Genomic DNA, 18,146 nt, shown 5'->3' on the forward strand with positions numbered 1-18,146 from the left:
ATTTCACTTACATGAGGGGCCCAGAATGGGCAAATTCAAATACAGAAAGAGCAATGGTTAACAAAAGGAGGGAGTTGGTGTTCAATGGGTATGGTTTCCTTTTGGGAAGATGAAGAAGTTCTGGAGATGGACGGTGGTAGGGGATATGTGACAATGTGAGTGCACTTAATTCCAGTTAACCCCACACTAAAAGATGGTACAACTGTGCATTTTATGTTAGGTATATTTTCACCACAATTAAAAAATTTGAAAAGAACATGGATTTTGGAGCTGATCTGCCTGTTTCAGATCCTGCCATGAAGTTCTACGAGCTTGAGCCAGTTCCTGGTCCTGGTGCCTCAGTCCTACATATAACACGGGGAGCGCGTGTGCACACGGCTCTGGGAGTTCTCGTGCAGCACTCAGAGCTCAGCGTGGGCGAGGGCGTCACCCCTCTGGGGGCGTACATGGGGCCTTGGAGAAGGGAGGCTCCGGGGCACCAGAGCAGTCTACCGGGAGAGGCCGGGCCGAGCGCTTGTTCACACCCAGCCCTCTTAGGGAACTTTCACATGCTTCTCCCACTAGGCCTAGGCACCCCTCCCTACCCTCCCTACCCTCCTGGTTCCCTGACCCTCAGTGACCTTGTCCTTCAAGACTGAACTCCAGAGTCCCCACCCGAGGACCCGCAGTGCCCAGCCCCCGCGAGCTCGCGGGGTGTATGCCTGCCCCGAGGCTCCACCGCGCCTGTGTGCTGGGAAGCCTGGCTCCATGGGACCCTCGGGCGCTGGGCGCACCGTCGCTGCAGCTGCCAGGAGCTCCTGAGGAAGTGGCTCGAGGCCCTGGGGCGGGCCAGGCGTGTGGTGGGCCCGCTGCCCTCACACCGGCCCCGGCCGCACACAGGAGGCGCGATCAGCAGAGACCTTGGACAGGGTTGGACACTGGCTGTCTCTTTCGGGCCTCGGTTTTCACGTCTGAAACAAAAGCGAGCATCCTGGCCCTGGCGCTGTGCCTCTGCCGCGGTAGAGGTTTCCACCCCTATGAGCCCAGTGCGCCTTCCAGGCTCGAGGGAGAGGGAGTGTGCGTGCGTGTGAACGCGTCACACTCGTGTGAACGCGTCATACGCTTGTGAAAGACTGCGTGTGCACACACGTGTACGTGCATGTGAACGCGTCAGGGTGCCCGAAGATGCACACATGCACGTGTGAGTGTGCGCGAGTGCGTGCTCAGAGGACAGCTCTCAGCAGGCTGGGGACCTCCTTCCTCTCACCCCTGAGGGTTTTGGGGGACCAGCCCCCGTCTCCGGGTGCTGTGGGATGCCCTGGGGCGAGCTCGCACCGCTGTGCTCAGGCTCCGGCTTTGTGGGGACCTGGCCTTCCCGGCCCGCACCACGGGGAGTTCCACGCAGCACCCACGAGGTGGCGCCGCAGACTCGCTACCGCGGAGCGCGGCGTCTCCCGGCTCCCAGCAGCCTTGCCTACGGCTGTGGCCAGGGCGATCCCTCTCAGGCCCAGGCCGCTGCTGCCAGGAAAAGCAGGAACAATAGCCAGTCACGCCTGCTGATGCCCCTGAAGTGCTTATGCTCCCAGGCATGGGTTGACTGCAACGTGCATTCTTTCCTTTTATGTCCCTACTATTTGGAACGCTGTATTTTTTCATTTTTATTTTTATTTTTATTTGTAAATCTGCCACTTAAAAATACCCAGGGTGGAGCTAAAAGTACAGACACTGCTCAACTTACCCCTGGCTGCAGCCCGATAAGGCCGCTGCGAGTGGAAAACGACTGAGTCCACCTGACTACCGAATAGCACAGCGTGGGGGCCCACCTTGGCCTGCTGAGAACACTGCCCTGAGCCTGCGGTGGGCAGAAGCATCAACACGAAGCCTGTTTTGTAGTCAAGTGTTGGATACCTCATGTAATCATTGACTGCTGTACTGAACGCGAAAAACTGGCCGTGTGGGACTCACACGAGGGTTTCTGCTGACTGTGGATGGCTTTTGCATCACTATAAAGTTGAAAACTGTTAAGTGGAACTGCGGTAAGTCGGGGCTGTGTGCACTAGAGACCTGAGTTCTGCCGCTCCATAGCTGTGTGACTTTGGACACATATTTGAGCCTGAGTGTCTTCTACACAAAATAGATTTCTTAGCATAACATACACATGTGTACGTACCCGTGAGCATGCATGTGTGTGTTTGCATGAACACATCTGTGTATGCACGAGTGTGTGCACATCTGTATGTGTCTGTGTAAGTCCGTATGTACATTTGTGTGCATGTCTGTGTGTACATATGTTTGTATGTGTGTGTGCTATGCATGTGTGTGTTAAGGCCCTGGGGCGGAGCTGAGGAGTTGAGGGGAGATGCTGGGAGGGCAGCCAGCACCAGGCGTTTGTTGGCCCTGAGAGAAGCTGCCATCCAGGTGCACTCTGGAGCTCGTGCTTCAGTGGCACAAGGCTTCGGGAGTGAGGAAGCTGGGGGCTGGGGCAGGGCAGTCCTGCACCTCAGGGGAGGTGCAGAGTGAGGCCAGAAGGATGGAAAGAGTGCCAGAGAATGGGGGGAATCTGAGGCATCAGGAAAGGAAGACACAGGCCATGGAGAGGGCAGCTGGGCCCTGGGTGAGGCCGGCCCTCAGGAAGGAGGTGCCACAGGCAGGGGAGTGCCAAGATGGAGAGCCCAGGGGTATGGACCCACGGGTGTATGACAGTGGGGGTACTCCTGAAACAGAGCAGTGTTATCCAACAAGCAGGGTTGGGACAACTAGTTATTTCATTTAAAAAAACAGGTCAATGTCAGTCCTCATACTGTGCTTTAAAATAAGCTCCAGATGGACTCATGCTTTACATGTAAAGAAAAAAAAGCAAAAAAGAAAATAAAGAAAAGGCTTGTAAGCAGGTAGTTAATTGGAGGCAATCCCAGGATGCAGGAGAGAGGGGATGGAGCCACAGCAGGTCTGGGGAAGGGAGAGAAGCCGGCCCTGAGACCACAGCCCGAGGACCCATTCAGGCCAGCAGTGCCTTCTGTGCACTTCCACAAGGTCACACGTTCTTCCAAAGTTGCCATCATGGAGAGATAGGCTTCCACGTAGTCTTGACTCCACTGGATTTCAGTCCTTAGGTGACTTTTCCTGTGATCACACTCAGCCCTGATACAGTCATTCCTGGGGCCTCCCCTGGCTGGACGTTCCGCTTTTGGTCCACATTCTTTCCTCCTGCCCCGAGACTGGCCATGGGCCTCCCGAAGGCTAGCTGGGAGGGCCTCCCTTCCACAGCTGTGCTCTTGCTCTGCCCATGCTGTCGCCTCCATCTCCACCTCCCTCTCCATCCTCACCACCAGTGCTCGAGTCAGTGGGGAGCTTTCCACTCACCAAGCCCAGGCAAGTGCATCACGTGAATTTCTCTTGCGCCTCCCACTAGAGGTAGAGGCGCTGTTGTCACCCTATCTGCTGAGGATATGCTGGGGCTGGCAGGGGCTACCCAAGACCAAGGGTGTCACTGTCTCCATCCTGTGCCCACCCAGTCTTGCCCCCTGGGCTCCCTTCAAATCTTTTTTTTTTTTTTTTTTTTTTTTGAGACAGAGTCCTGCTCTGTCTCCCAGGCTGCAGTGCAATGGTGCGATCTCAGCTCACTGCAATCTCTGCCTCCTGGGTTCAAGCGATTCTCCTGCCTCAACCTCCCAAGTAGCTGGGACTACAGGCACCCACCACCACACCACACACAATTTTTTTTTTTTTTTTTGTATTTTTAGTAGAGATGGTGTTTCACTATGTTGGTCAGGCTGGTCTTGAACTCCTGACCTCGTGATCCCCCTGCTGCAGCCTCCCAAAGTGCTGGGATTACAGGCGTGAGCCACCACACCAGACTGTCTGTCTTTTGTTATATGTGGTGATAAAAGAGGAAGGATTCTTTATCCTACTTATTACATTAACTTTAAATCCCGTATGGTCTGATATTAATATTGCCATTCCAACTTTCTTTTTGTTTGCATTGCCTGATTCCTCTTTGTCCACTACTTTATTTTAAACCTTTATTACTTTGTTAGAGGTGCAATTTGTGTAAAGATCATGTAACTAGGTTTTATTTTTAATTCGATTTTCCTATTCTTGCTTACTACTTAGTGGGGGGATTTAGATCATTCTAATTTATAGAAATAATTTATGTAGTTGACTTTTTTGTTTCCATTTTTCTTTTCGATGTTTATGATGATATATTTTACATTCCTATTTCTTCCTTTTCCTCTTCCACATTTGCCTTTTTTGAGCATTTGAAAATTTATTCTGATTTTTTATTCCATTCATGGCCATTTTTTTCTTCCCTCTCTCATAATCTGATGCATATTACTTCATTCTTTTTTTTTGAGCTGGAGTCTCACTTTGTCGCCCAGGCTGGAGTGCAGTGGCATGATCTCGGCTCACTGCAACCTCCGCCTCCCAGGTTCAAGCGATTCTCCTACCTCAGCCTCCTAAGTAGCTGGGACTACACGTGCCCATCACCACACTGGGCTAATTTCTTGTGTTTTTGGTAGAGACAGGGTTTCACCATCTTGGCCTGGCTGGTCTTGAACTCCTGACCTTAAGTGTTCCGCCCATCTTGGCCTCCCAAAGTGCTGGGATTATAGGTGTGAGACACCGCGCCCAGCTGCCTATTACTTCATTCTTACTTGAAAACAAAATATTGAACATTTCCCTCAGCAAGCCACACTGTGTCCCACTCCAAGATGTTCACTGCTCCCACTTCCTCTCTACCTAATGGGATGAGACCTTTAGGATACGTTTGCCTCCCTATTCCTTTCCCTTCTTCCCTCTCCTTTTCCATTTATTTACCTTGAGGGCTTTCAAAGGTTTTTCTTTGTTCCCTATCCAGTCCTTTTCCAACTTAGGTTTTTTGTTGTTGTTGTGTTGTTTTGTTTTGTTTTGTTTTCAGATGGAGTCTCGCTCTGTCACCCATGCTGGAGTGCAATGGTGCAATCTCGGTTGACTGCAACCTCTGCCTCCTGGGTTCACACCATTCTCCTGCCCCAGCCTCCCAAGTAGCTGGGACTACAGATGCTTGCCACCACGCCAGACTAATTTTTGTATTTTTAGTAAAGACGGGGTTTCAGCATGTTGGCCAGGCTCATCTCGAACTCCTGACCTAAGGTGATCCATCTGCCTCGGCCTCCCAAAGCACTGGGATTACAGGTGTGAGCCACTGTGCTTGGCCGAACTTATGGGTTTTGTAGAGATAGTTAATAGAATTTCGCCTCAAAATGTCTATTCTGTATGACAAGTCTTTATAGGGCATGTAAATTACACATCTCAGGCAGTTTATCCATTTGAATTTAAGTTCTTCTTTTCTCTCCTATTAATCTAATTATCTATCTCCATCTGTCTCTCCATCCATTATACCTCCACCCTCCTCTAGCCTTCCACAGAGTTGATTGGTCAATATAATTTGCTCTCCTCCTCATCTTCCCCTCTTTTGGGGACTCTCTTCCAGTTCACAAGCTGCTTGGTTAAAGTCCTTTGTCAGACAAGTTATGTGGATGACAGTTTTCTCTGTTCTCTGTTCAACAATCACCTCCTTTCCTGCCCATGTACCTTCAACCTCAGTCCCCTTTTCTGCTTTACTTTTCTTCATGCACTTAGCACTTCCTGACATTCTTTATGTGTTTACTATTTACCGGTTTATTTTTTGCCTTCCCCACTAGATGTGAAACTCCTCAAGGGCAGATAGTCTATTTTATTGACCTTTATATCTTCAGTGCCTGGGACAATGCCTGGCCCATGGTTGCTGCTCAATAAATAGCTGTTGAAAAAATTACATTTTGTATACTTCAAACATCATTCTGCCTTTTGCCCTGACACATGGGCGACATCTTAGCTGAGAATAAGGTTTTTGAGGTGCAGTCCTTTCCTTGTGGCACATTCCTCCACTGTCTTCTGGTTTCCCAGGCTGCACAGTGAAAGTCTGTTGCCAGCTCATCTCTCTGATATTTTGTGCACACCCCAATTTATGCAATATTATACTCGTATATTTTTGTTTCTACAGCAATCTCCTATGTCTGTCTTTGAGCCCTTGGCACAATGTCTCATGCATAGTAGGAGTCCCCAAGGTGTTTGTTGTATAAATAACTGGCTGAATGAATCCATGGATGAGTAGATGAACACAGGAAGAAAGGGAGGACTTAAAGAGTATATTATTGAACCCTTGGCATGTCAACCACAGAGATGGTCTAGACCAGTAGTTTTCAAAGCGTGGCCTAGATCAACAGTGGCAGCCCCACTTGAAAACTTGTTAGAGATGAAAATTTTGGGGCACCACCCAGACCTACTGAATCAGAAACTCTGGAGGTGGAGCCCAGGAATTTGTGTTTTAACAAGCCCTGCAGGTGATTCTGATGCAGTTTCCAGTTTGAGAACCACTGCTGTAGACCATCCGCATTTTCTGTATGGGAATCCTGAGGCTGGGAGCAGGAAGTGACTCATATATTCTGTGAGTGTCCAGGTCTCCGTACTTTCAGGCCTGTACTCTTGCCACTCAACCACGCTGCCTCACCTGATCTTGCTATGTTTTTTGTAATTAAAACCAACCACGTATTTGTCAAAACATTTCAAAGCACTGGGATTGAATCTCCACTCTTACAAAGTTTCCGATTTCATTGGGGTGTTTTCAGGATTAAAAATGTGAGTTAGAGTTGTTTCCATAAGGCTTTGAGCAGTGGAAAAGTGCCAGGCGATTGCATTACTTTTCAGAGGAGGCTTCTCAGGCTGGGGCTGTAACGTTATAGCCCAATGTTATGGCTCATGCCCTCCTCTCTGCTCAGTGCCTTAATGCATGTCATACATGATCCAGTTTCCTCCTGTTGGTAGCAGCAAATGTGTAAATGGCAGTCAATGCTAGCCCAGGAGGAAGATGAGGAACTCTGACTTGATCAAGCACTCATGATCACTGCCTTTTTCTCACTAATTTCTTCATTTGTCACCAAGTGTCTTTTTAATGTATTTTGCACATTCCTTTCCAGTCTTTTTTATATGCAAATTTTTTATTAGTTTGTTTTTATATTTTGGGCAAAGCCATGCTCATTATACTATCAAAGATTGCTTCCTTTCCTCAGTACACCTAGCACAGGCCCTTCCTCAGCTACTACTATAGAGCCTTTGCCCATCTATTTTTTTTTTTTTAATATACTTTCAGCCGGGCTTAGTGACTCATGCCTGTAATCCTAGCACTTTGGGAGGCTGAGACAGGTGGAGCACTTGAGGCCAGGAGTTTAAGACCAGCCTGGCCAGCACGCCTGTAATCCCAGGTACTTGGGATTGAGGTTGAGGCACAAGAATCACTTGAACCTGGGAGGTGGAGGTTGCAGTGAGCCAAGATCGTGCCGCTGCACTCCAGCCTGGGTGACAGAACAAGACCCTGTCTCAGATAAATAAATAAATAAACTTTCGATTTTAGAAAAGCTTTAGATTTATGGAAAAGTTGCAAAGACAGTTCAGAGAATTCCTGTATACCTTATGACCTGCACACTCTGCACTCTTATTTCTTATTATTTCTTATTAATATATATATATTTTGAGACAGAGTTTCACTCTTGTTGCCCTGGCTGGAATGCAATCATGCAATCTCGGCTCACTGCAACCTCCACCTCCCGGGTTCAAGTGATTCTCCTGCCTCAGCCTCCAGTGTAGCAGGATTACAGGCATGCACCACCACACCCACTACTTTTGTATTTTTTAGCAGAGATGGGGTTTCTCCATGTTGGTCAGGCTGGTCTCGAACTCCCAACCTCAAGTGATCCACCCACCTCGGCCTCCCAAAGTGCTGGGATTACAGATGTGAGCCACTGCACCCAGCCAGCTGCACACTTATTCTTTAGAGAACAGGATTTTAGGATTACAGAATTGAGATTTTTGAGTAGAGCAGTGACATTCTTAGATTTCTCCTTTTTGAAAAAGCTTCTGGGAGCATTCTGTTGACTGGACCAGGCTTCGTTGATTGTGTATCATTTGTCAGACTCTGGGCTATGGGGTGGGTACATTGATGAACAGGACACAACACCTGCCTTCTAGTTTTACCTTTGCAGCTCAACAGTAGAATTTATTTATTTATTTATTTAGAAATAATTATTATGTTATTTTTGGGTAGAGATGGGGTTGCTTAGGCTCTTGGCCTCAAGTGATCCTCCCACCTTGGCCTCCCAAAGTGCTGGAATTACAGGCATGAGCCACCGTGCCTGGGCTAGAATTTATTTTATTAATATATTTTTAATTGTGGTAAAACATGCATTTATATACATAAAATTTACCAACTTACCAGTTTTCAAGTGCACAGCTCAGTGGTGTTAAGCACATATGCACTGTTGTGCAACCAACCTCCAGAACTTTTTCATCTTGCAAAACTGAAACTCTGTCCTCATCAAACACTAACTCTCCATTCTTCCCTCCCTCTAGCACCTGGCAACCACCATTCTATTTCTGTCTATGAATTTGCTTACATTTGATACCTCATATAATGAAATCGTACAGTATTGTCCTTTGGTGGTTGAGTTTATTTTACTTAGCATAATGTCCTCATGGCTCATCCATACTGTATCGTGTGTCAGAATTTCCTTCCTTTTTAAGCTGAATAATATTCTGTTGTATGTCTATACCTCATTGTGTTTATCCATCCATCTGTTGATGGATGCTGGGTTGCTTCCACATTTTGGATACTGAAAATAATGCTGCTATGAACAGGAGAATACAGATATCTCCTCGGGTCCCTGCTTTCAATTCTTTTGGGTATATACTCAGAAGTGAAAATGCCAGATCATGCCATAACAGTATTTTCAATTTTTTGAAGGCCCTCCCTACTATTTTCAGTAGTAGCTGTATCAATTTACATTCCTACCAACAGAGCACTATTTCTCTATATCCTCACCAATGCTTGTTATTTTCTATTATTTTCTTTTTATTTGATAGTAGCCATCCTGATAGTGTGAAAGTATTTTGTAGTTTTGATTTGCATCTCTCTAATAATTAGTGATGGTGAACATCTTTTCATGTACTTGCTGGCCATCTTTATGTCTTCTTTGGAGATATGTTTATTCAAGTCCTTTGCCAATTTTTAAATTGGCTTTTGTCATTGTTGATTGATCGATTTTTGGAGACAGAGTTTCGCTCTTGTTGCCCAGGCTGGAGTGCCATGGCATGATCTCGGCTCACTGCAACCTCTGCCTCCCTGGTTCAAGGGATTCTCCTGCCTCAGCATCCCGAGTAGCTGGGAATATAGGCATGCACCACCATACCAGGCTAATTTTTGTATTATTAGTAGAGACAGGTTACACCACATTGGCCGGACTGGTCTCCAACTTCTGACCTCAAGTTATTCACCCTCCTCGGCCTGCCAAAGTGCTGGGATTACAGGTGCGAGCCAGTGTGCCCAGCCCATTGTTGTCAATGTATAAGAATTCTCTATAAATTCTCTCATAGCAGCATTATTTTCAGTATCCAAAAGGTGGAAGCGACCCAGCATCCATCAACAGATAGATGGATAAACACAATGAGGTATAGACATACAACAAAATATTATTCGGCTTAAAAAGGAAGGAAATTCTGACACACGATACAGTATGGATGAGCCATGAGGACATTATGCTAAGTAAAATAAACTCAACCACCAAAGGACAGTACTGTACGATTTCATTATATGAGGTATTTAATGTAAACAAATCTGTATATTGTGGATATTAATGACTTATTAGGTATATAATTTGCTAATGTTTTCTCCAGTTCTGTGGGCTGTCTTTCCACTTCGTTGGTAGCATCCTGTGATGTGCAAAAATTTTTCATTTTCATGTAGTTCATCTTATTTATTTTAATTTTTGTTGCTTGCATTTTTGGTGTCATAGCCAAGAAATTATTGCCAAAGCCAATGTCATGAAGCTTTCTCCCATGTCTTCTTTTACAAGGTTTATACTTTTATATTTAGATCTTTTATCTGTTTTGAGTTAATTTTTGTATATGCTGTAAGGTGAGGGTCCAAATTCATTCTTTTGCATGTGGACATCCAGTCTTCCCACATTTGTTGAAAAGACTGCCCTTTTCCCATTGAATGGTCTCAGCACCCTTGTGAAAAAATCATTTGACCATATACATAAGGGTTTAATATGTAATATAATTTATTTTGAAATGACATCAATGTATATTAATGGAATGTGTGTGTTTCCACTTCCCCCTTTATCCCACATTTAGGTAGTATCACATTGTTTGCAGTCATTACCATCATCCTGGGATGCCTTAAAATTAGATACTTCATTGGATTTTCAGAATGTTTATCAGCCACTGAAGGAGTTTTCCCTGTCACCCATTCAGCGCATACTTTGTTGCAGGTAAACCACTGATGTTTATTTATGTTGTCTCATTCCTGTGAAGTGTATCCCAGGTTGTGTGGAAGCTTGTAACATCAAGACATGTGGCAAGTGGAGACAGTGTGCACAGCTGTGAACTGCAGTGAACTGAGGTGAACTGAAGTCTATCTTTGAGGCTTAATTCTTCAGCTGCCTCCATTGCAAAATAAAACTCTGTGTCCCCATGGCCATTTTTGCAGGGATCCTATGAGGCAGAACTTCTAACGATGAAGAGTCAGGAAATTCTGCCAAGCCAGAGTCTACAGTAAAAGTTTGAGGGAATTTTATTTTCTGGGTATGTAACAGGTTTATTGAGAGAATTCACATGGCATATAATTCACCAATTTAACATGTGGAATTCAACGGTTTAGTCTGTTCATAGAGTTATGCAAACATTGCCAAAATCAATTTTATTTTTTTAAAAAATTTAATATTCTTCCTACATAGAAACCTTGTGCCATTGCAATGCCTCCTCTGGGTCATGGAAGCGCTTTTGTTTTCTCGTTTGGGGATTAAAGTCTTTTAGAAATGTATGAGGATTTTTTCCCACAGCACTGGTAAACTTGGTATGGCTCAGAAGGAAGGATTTGATAAATATAATTTAAATGCATAGCTTAGGGTCAGAAAAATCTCATGGTTGAAAAGAATGTTAGATGGGCTTTCAGGGTAGTGTTCGCCCTTGGCAGAAATCCGTGGTAATGTTATCAGAGTCAGGATCTGAATTGTTGAATTGTCAGTCTCATTTTTTTTGTTTTTTGTCATATATGTTTAAGGTATACAACCTGATTATTTGATATTCCTATCCATAGTGAAGTGATTACTACAGTCAAGCATATTTATGCCTGTCATCTCACATAGTTGCCTTTCTTTTTTTGGATGTGGTAAGAGCACCTAAAATCTATTCTCTTAGCAAATTTCCAGTATACAATACAATAGTATTAACTACAGTCTTCATGTTGTCTATGACATCTCTAGAATTATTCATCTTACGTATTTGCAACTTTGTACCCTTTGACCAAAATCTTCTAATTTTTCCCCTCCAACTACCATTCTACTCTTTATGTTATTTTGTTTTTATTTATTAATTTAATTCAATTTTAGAGACAGGGTCTTGCTCTGTTGCCCAGGGTAGAGTGCAGTGGTGCCATCACGGATCACTGCAGCCTTGAATTCAGCTCAAGTGATCCTCCCGCCTCAGTCTCCCTAGTAGCTAGGACTACAGGCCCACATCATCATGCCCAGCTTCTACCGTCTGTTTTTATGCATTGGATTAAAAACGTTTTTCTAGATACCACATATAAGTGAGATTATGCAGTATTTTTCTTTCTGTGTCTGCCTTATTTCACTGAGCACAATGTCCTCCAGATTTGCCCATGTTGTTGCAAATGGCAGGCTCTGCTCTCATTTTTTTCTAACGAAGAATTTGGAGCTCAGAGAAGACAAGTGACTTGCTCAAAGTCACTGCGGAGACACAATGATTATTTTCTTCCTGACAAGTCACCCTGGAAGACCATGAACTTGTTCTGGTGATACTGCCATTGCTGGAAATATTTTTGGATTTCCAGTTTGAGAAGGTTCTTTGGAAAGTTTTCTACCTCTAGAAAACCAGGGATGACATTTTTAAAACTTCATCTTTTATCCAAAGTGACCGTCAGCTTGTACCCCCAGCTGACTTACAGACAGCACTGGATGACCTTAGAGTGTTTCTCTAGATCAAACACATTCTCAAACAGTGAAGCTAACAGACAGAACATGCCCAGTGAGCCTGGAAACAGTTTAGCTCCATGGTGGCATGGTGGGATCACTGGGGAGCTTGCTGAGGGGCTCATTTGGAGGGGCTGCCTTGCACTTGAAAGCTGTTATGAACTGAGTCATATCCCCTGTGAAATTCATATGCTGAAACCCTCATTCTCAGTACCTGAGCATGTGACCGTATTTGGAGATAGGGTCGTTTATAGGAGATTGAGGTTAAATAAGATCATTAGGGTGGCCCAAATTCAATATGCCTAGTGTCTTTATTTTTTATGTTTTTGAGACGGAATTTTGCTTGTTGCCCAGGCTGCAGTGCAATGGCATAATCTCGGCTCACTGCAACTTCCATCTCCTGGGTTCAAGCAATTCTCCTGCCTCAGTCTCCCAAGTAGCTCAGATTACAGGCACCTGCCACCATGCCCAGCTAATTTTTGTATTTTTAGTAGAAATGAGGTTTCACCATGTTGGCCAGGCTGGTCTCGAACTCCTGACCTCAGGCAATCCACCTGCCTTGGCCTCCCAAAGTATTGGGATTACAGGCGTGAGGCACCACTCCTGGCCCTGGTGTCTTTATAATAAGAGGAGAGAAGGACACAGACACACACAGAGAGACGGCCATGTAAAGACACTGGAGGAAATTGACCATCTACAAGCCAAAGAGAGAGGCCTCAAAAGGAACCAACCCTGCCAATACCTTGATCTTGTATTTCTAGCCCCAGGACCCTGAGAAGAGAAATTACTGTTATTGAAGTTGATGATCTGTGGTCCTTTGTTATGGCAGCCCAAGCTGATCAAAGATAACTGGCTGCTCATTCCAGGGGAGCCAAATCCCATGAAGACAGAGCCTTATAGTGATACAGTGACAATGTGGAAAGCTTTCGTGAGGCCAGAATGAACTGCATTCGTTCATTCATTTATTTTGCTTGCAGTTCATCTTTAAATACTGGACGAACATTGTTCTCATCATGGGGAATACAAGGCTGCAAAGTCTTTGGCACACACCATGGGGGTGTCAGTTAGGTGAGAGGCAGTCCCCAAAACAGTGACAACGCTGGGCTCAGTGCTTTGAGCAGAGTGTCCCAGAGCAATGAGGGAGCACAAAGGAGGGCATTTCGGCAGCTTGGGGTGAGAGTCAATTTCTGCCAGGGAAGGTCCCAGAACCGTTTGTGAGAGAGGGAGGAGCACAGGGTTAGTGGGTCAGAGGCCACTGGAAGAGGGTGTCTTTGGGACATGCAGTCTTTCCTCACAGTGGGGTAGCAGGAGGATGTGTGGGCACAGGCTGGATCCCTGTTTGATGTAGGGCTTGTAAGCTTGCACTCTGGTCAGATTGCATGACTCTGGCTCTGACCACAGCTGTGTGACTTCAGGCAAATTACTTAACTTCTCTGGGCCTCATGGGTCTTACTTGCAAGGTGAGGACAATCACAGTACCTACTTCATGGGCTCGTTGTAGAGATTAAATCCACATGTGTATGAAAAGCACTTGGCACAGGGCTAGGTGTGCAGCAAATTCTTGGTCAAGGCTGACCACCACCTAGGGGCTTGGGCTTCACCTCGAGGGCAGTGGGGAGCCACTGAAGGCTTTAGGCAGAAGAATGACTGGGACAGATATGAATTTTCAAAATATCCCTCTTAGTTGGTGGGTTGGAGATCCTAGCTTTCTAATTTAAGGCATTTTATTGGCCAGGCAAGTCAATGAATTAATCATTCTATACCTGTTGTACACTTACCATGTACTTTTGCTACATTAGATGACTGGCGAATGGAAAAAAGTATATATAACAATTAGGCACTATTCTAAAAAACAGAGCATTTATTTTAAAATTGTGGCAAATACTGAAAAACCCGTAGATATCAGGATGAAATCGCTTTTGTCAGACCCAGGCAAAATAGGCCTGGGAAAGCGCCAAGGAGAGGGCACTCCTGTCTATGTGTCTGAGATACGAAGTGTTTCCAAGGACTTTCTAAAAACCCTTCATGCATCTCCTGCTTTGAAGAAGTTGGACATTACTAGATATTCTTTAGGACTGCAGTAAAGCAGATAAGATGCTCTTGGAAGAACACTTGTCCAGCACTGGCATCTCCACCAATGAACTGATGACAACTCTGGCTTTGAGCCTCTAGAACCGGTGAACTCTTTTTCTCTGTGGATTACGTAAATCTCTCTTTGCTAATAACAGCTCCTCCTTACCCTTCCCTCACCGAATGTGCTGGTGGCTTGCCATTCCATGCATTCTGGATTGTAATTCCTATTTCTATTTCCAAGTAAATCCAACATATTTAGCGATAATTTTGTCTAGTGTCTTTTTTTTTTCAGGTTGACAATCACATAACATTTACCATCTTAGTCATTTTAAGCGTATGGTTCATTAATGTTAAGTACATTCACTTGTTGTACAACCAATCTGCAGACGTTTTTCATCTTGCCAAACTGAAACTCTGAGCCCACTAAACAACTCTCTATTTCCTCCTCCTCCGGCTTCTGGCAAACTCTGTTCTACTTTCTGTCTTTATGAGTTTGAATATTCTAGATGCCTCGTATGAATTGAACCATACAGTATTGGTCTTCTTGTGTCTGGCTTATTTCTCACAGCATAACGTTCTCAAGGGTCATCCATGATGTAGCCAGAATCATGGCTGAGAAGGAGCTGTGTATTTGTGTGCACATGTCTGTCTCACCCTATGGTGCCTGAGGCTCTCCCAGGGCTGCTTGAGAACTGAGTCCTTCTGTTTTTCAGGTTTGAGGTGATCCACTTGGTGTTCACCAACCTGCTTCTGTGGGCCAACGGCGTCCTCAATGAGTCAAAGCACCAAATCAATGAGCACAAGGAATGGCTCATCACTCTGGGCTTTGGGAACATAACAACAGATGAGTGCTGAGAGAGGTGAGTGGCCCCTCTGCCATGTTGGAATGTCTTGGAAACCTGCAGAGTCCACAGTGTTCAGAGATGGAGTGCAGGTTCCAAAGAACTTCAGGCCCACCAAACTCAGCATCAGCCAGACAGCCCCCTGTTGTTGAAAATCTTCCAAAACCTGAATCTCTCATAAGTGATGTGTACTGAGCATAATTAAAGGTTTCTTCCATGACTCAGGGACTTGTAAGACCCACGGTGATCATTCTGATGGCCATTTCTCATGGTCCAGTTTGCCACAGAAATAAATGTCTTTGTTTTCAACTACAGAAGATTGATGGTTGCCTCTGCTTGTGTTTTTAATTAAACCTCTATTACCAGTTCTTTCTAGTAAAAGTATGGCTTTTAAAAATTCATAAAAGTCTAATGGTAGGTTGTGGTTAATAGGCTGTGGTTCATTTAAAGTTTTAATTTAACTGTAGTTGGCTTATAATTCTAGCTCATGTCTGTTCTACCTTGTTCCTATTTGAGAGCCTGTTGGGTTAATCTTTATATTTTTATCTAAAATCCTTTAGCATTTACAATATGTCACTTCTATATGAGAACATTCAGGCTGAGGGGAATGTGGGGCAGGGAACTGGGTGTCTCAGGTTTGTTCCCATCATGTACAAGCTGTGTGACCTTTAGAAGACATTTAATCTCTCTGAGCCTCCCTTTTCTCATTTGTAAAGTGAGGGTATCCAAATCATGCACTTGCAAAGATCCCTTCCAGCTTTAACATGCAGCAAGTCTGTGCCAGCTGTGTAAACCCAGGCTGTCCTGGAGAGCCACTTTGAACCTGTTTTGTCATCAGTGGGGTGGAGACAATGAAGTCACCACCCCCAACCAGCAGCCACTCTTGGTGTTTGGGCCTCACGTCCTCCTTGGTATCAATATTAGTAGCAACAATGACAACAATAACAAAAGTAAATTTTTATTAAGCATTTGCTGAGTGCCTGCCACTGTTCTTGGAAATTTACACATGTCATTTAATTTGTACCCCCACACTCTCTGGTAGGCTATATATGTGTGTGTGTGTATATATATATATTTTTGTTTGTTTGTTTGTTTTGCGACAGAGTCTCACTCTGTCGCCTAAGCTGGAGTACAGTAGCGTGAACTTGGCTCACTGCAACCTCTGCCTCCCAGGTTCAAGTGATTCTCCTGCCTCAGCTTCCTGAGTAGCTGGGACTACAGGTGCGTGCCACCATACCTGGCTAATTTTTGTATTTTTAATAGAGACGGGGTTTCACTATGTTGGCCAGGCTGGTCTTGAACTCCTGGCCTTGTGATCCGCCAGCCTTGGCCTCCCAAACTGTTGGGATTACAGGCGTGAGCCACTGCGCCTGGCCTCAAGTAGACAATATTAACCTCATTATATCGATGAAGGCATCAAGCCACGGAGAAGTTAGCCCAGGGTAACCAGTGAACATGTGATACAGCCATGATTTGAATCCTAACAATCTGGCTTCAAGGCCCTCTGTGAAAGATGAGGTTGGATTAATTTTCTAAAAAAGGACTCTGTCAGCTGTAACATTCTGTTACTCTGAACTTTTCCTCCTGATTTCTTCCCTTGTCTTCTGCATAACACCGTATTGAATTGTAAGTGCTAGGGAAGCCCTGTGTGAATTGAAGATTATTACCAGAGGCAGTGACTCACGCCTGTAATCTGAGCACTTTGTAAGCCCAAGGCAGGAGCATTGCTTTAGCCTAGGAATTTGAGACCAGCCTGGGCAACAAAGGGAGACCCCAGCTCTGGAAAAAAAAAAAAAAAAAAAAAAAGCCAGGCATGGTGGCATGGGCTCGTGGTCCCAGCTATAGCTACATGGGAGACTGACGCAGGAGGATCACTTGAGCCCAAGAAGTCAAGGCTGCAGTGAGCTGTGTTTGTGCCACTGCACTCCAGCCTGGGCAACAGAGGGAGACCCTATATAAAAAAGAATAAAAAAAGAAAAAGAAAATTTCATAGTGTTCTGTGAAAGTAAAATTAATACTATGATATAGTTTTTCTCAGATTATTTTTTTTTTTTTAGACGGAGTCTCGCTTGTCGCCCAGGCTGGAGTGCAGTGGCATGGTCTCGGCTCACTGCAAGCTCTGCCTCCTGGGGGTCACACTATTCTCCTGCCTCAGCCTCCTGAGTAGCTGGGACTACAGGTGCCCACCACCACGCCTGGCTAATTTTTTGTATTTTTAGTAGAGACAGGGTTTCACCGTGTTAGCCAGGATGGTCTCAATCTCCTGACCTTGTGATCTACCTGCCTCAGCCTTCCAAAATGCTGGGATTACAGGCATGAGCCACCATAACCAGCTGCTTTTCTCAGATTTTATAAGTAATATATACATATCATAAACTAAAACAATGACAAAGTGTGAAGCAAAAAAATCCACAACACTTAACCAGAAATGCAATAAATGCTGTGAATGTTTGGTTATTTTTTTGTAGTGTGCCATTTATTTATAGTTGATTTTATACTATATATTTGATCTTTTTTATTGCAACCTTCAATAAGAGACAGATTTTACACTGTAATCCAAATACGCACATACTAACGTGTGTATGCTTGATGAAATAGTACTTAATTTTACTATATCAGAGATGCTTCCAAATTTTATCGGAGTTGATTCCACTCCATTCTATCCTATTCTAGTCCACTGAAAATTATTTCTGCTACAAAAAAGTTGGTTGCTACCTGATTTTACAGCCTTGTACTGGGTTGTGACTTGCATTAAAGAAATATACAGTTTGTTCTTACTTTTTTCCATTTTCCTTGAAACGAGATTACTTTCTTAATATTAAAACACATCCTGGCCGGGTGCAGTGGCTCATGCCTTTAATCCCAGAACTTCGGGAGGCTGAGGCGGGCAGATCGCATGAGCTCAGGAGTTCAAGACCAGCCTAGCCAATATGGCGGAACCTTGTCTCTACAAAAAATATAAAAATTAGCCGGGAGTGGTGGCATGGGCCTGTGGTCCCAGCTACTCAGCAGGCTGAAGTAGGAGGATGCTTGAGCACAGAAGGCTGAGGTTGCAGTGAGCCAAGACTGTGCCACAGCACTCCAGCCTGGGCAACAGAAGGAGGCTCTGTCTCAAAACAAACAAAAAACAAAACAACCACCCCCATACCCAAAACCAGAAAGCACATCTTAATTATAACGTGCA

This window comes from Gorilla gorilla, chromosome 12 (assembly GCF_029281585.2).
Source record: "Gorilla gorilla gorilla isolate KB3781 chromosome 12, NHGRI_mGorGor1-v2.1_pri, whole genome shotgun sequence".
Taxonomy (NCBI): domain Eukaryota; kingdom Metazoa; phylum Chordata; class Mammalia; order Primates; family Hominidae; genus Gorilla; species Gorilla gorilla.